The following is a 2,439-nucleotide window of genomic DNA, read 5'->3' as shown; positions in this document are numbered from 1 at the left end:
CTCTATTTGCACAGGGCCCTTTCTGTACCCCTCTATTTGCACAGGGCCCGTGCATGCGACCTACTTGTAACCGCAGCCTGGACGGAGGCCTGGGAGGAAGGTTTGATGCCTCATAGCTCTCTGTTGTCTTCTGACCCCACCCCCATCGCAGCCTTAAAACAATTCCCTTTACTCTCCATCCACAGACATGATTCCTGCGACCTGGAGCCTCCCAACTTGATGCAGTGCTGGCCTTGATATGCTTAACTCAGAACAGCTGCTTGCCCTGCGCCCTCCCCTCTCTTTTCTGGTCAGACTGCTTCTTCAGGAAGGGAGTGGGAGGGGGGTGTTTTGGGTAAAAGAGAGTTCCGGAAAGATAAAGATTTGCCTCCTCGTGGACACCTCTTTAATCTTAACCCTTGCGATGACGACCTTCCCAAAATATATTACTTAATATCTTCTTTAATGGAGAATAATTTTACTTCCTGTTGCTGTGCAGGGTTGTTTCAGTGAACACAGGTTTTATAATTTGTCACCCTATAATAAGGCCCTGAAGGTTTGGGGGGGTCTAAAGTGACCTAGATTTTGTGGTTCTGAAGTTATCTTGTACATTTTTAGACCGAATCTCTGTCTCTGCTCTTTACCAAATTGTAATCTACTGATTGGTGATGTGTCTCTATGCAGAAATTCTTCTGTTCTAATTTCAGTGTTTATTTGCACATAGAATTGCAACATGCATGCACACACACTCATGTGTACACACAGGCATGCACACACACTCATGTGCACACACACACATGCACACACACTCATGTGCACACACACGCATGCACACACACTCATGTGCACACACAGGCATGCACACACACTCATGTGCACACACAGGCATGCACACGTGCACACACACGCATGCACACACGCACACGTGCACACACATGTACACACACAAGCTGTGTAGCTCCACTAGAGGACGGCTCTCCTCCATTCCAGAGTAGATCAACGATAACCTGAGTTCTCTACTGTGTTCTTTATGGCTGTGCTTGTTCCTGTTTTGGATCATCTTAAAAATGGAGAGGAGTTGAACATGGATGAGAAAATATCCTCAAATTTCTAGGAGTCATCTTTCCTCCTAGAAAATTCTGCGGTTTCATTCTTTGTTGTCACTGAATACAAGAAAAGGAAACGGCTTCAAAAAGACACCTTTTGTGGAAGATCTTCGTATTCCAACCTCATTCCTTTTACGGAAAAGCTTTGGCATGATATTCCCAGACTCGCCCATCTTTAAAACCCACAGGTGCAGAAACAACCTGTGACCACAGCACTAAGTTCCCTCACTCTTGCCCCATTGTCCTTCGTAAACGAACGAGGCTACTTGGTGATGTGCAGCCCAGCAGCCCCATTGTGCACTGCCATGAACTTAAGTCCTTTTCAACAAAGCGGAGACATGTTTTCTTTTATATTGTTGACTTTGACCCCGAAGCTCAGCAACGAAAATCTGTGTGACGTTTCTAGGATCAGTTTATCACGCACTCCAAGCAAACGTGTTTCTTCTCGTCATTAAAGGGAAGCCAAACCTGTGTACACAGTTCTCCATTCTGCGTTGTTTCTGCCCACTCCTTCGTGTTGGAGATTCTAAAATATGAACGAAAGGGTGAGAACATACTCTGATCTGGTCTCACACCCAGTCCCAGTGAGAGTGTGGCCATGGCCGAGAGCTAGGAGGAGGGGACATGTCCTCTTTTTATCAAGCAATGGATCTCAAAACCAGATTGTGTGACTTTCTACCTTAGAATGTCTGAAGGTGGTTGCTTAAGTCCAGATTTCAGCTCTGGATTCTACCAAGTGGGAATTCTGGAGGACAGGTTTTGTAAGTTGCATTTAAAAATATTTATTTGTGGGGCAGCAAGGTAGCTCATGAGATGGTGCCCAGAAAACAGTAGAGCAAGAGCACTCCAGCAGGTCATGTCTGACCTCCATACGCATGCCGTGGCACTTACCCACCCTCTAAATAAATAAGATGTAATAAACACCTTCATATATATTAAGTTGCATGTTTTATTACATTTTAATTAATCATGTGTGTGTGTGTGTGTGTGTGTGTGTGTGTGTGTTCACTCAAGTGCCACTATGTATGAAAATCAGAGGACAACAGTGAGAATCTGTTTTCTCCCTCCGCTCTGGGTGACCTAGGCAGCAAACTCTCATCACTGGGCCTAGCAGCTAGCGTCTCTTTCTGTTGAGCCAGCTTGCTGGTTCTGCTAGTTTATTTTTTTGAGACAGGATCTTGTGTAGCACAGACGTCAGGGATGACCTTCAACTCCTGATTCTACTGCTTCTGCCTCTCCAGAGCTATTATAACAGAAATACGCCATGATGTTTAGCTGTGATTTAATGTCCAAGGCTTTTGTTTATTTATCAATATTGTTCCTTTGCCTCTTCTGTGAACATGAGTAGTGCAAG

Source organism: Microtus ochrogaster, linkage group LG5 (genome assembly GCF_000317375.1).
Source record: "Microtus ochrogaster isolate Prairie Vole_2 linkage group LG5, MicOch1.0, whole genome shotgun sequence".
In the NCBI taxonomy this organism is placed as follows: domain Eukaryota; kingdom Metazoa; phylum Chordata; class Mammalia; order Rodentia; family Cricetidae; genus Microtus; species Microtus ochrogaster.
Note: the sequence above shows the minus strand (reverse complement) of the source record.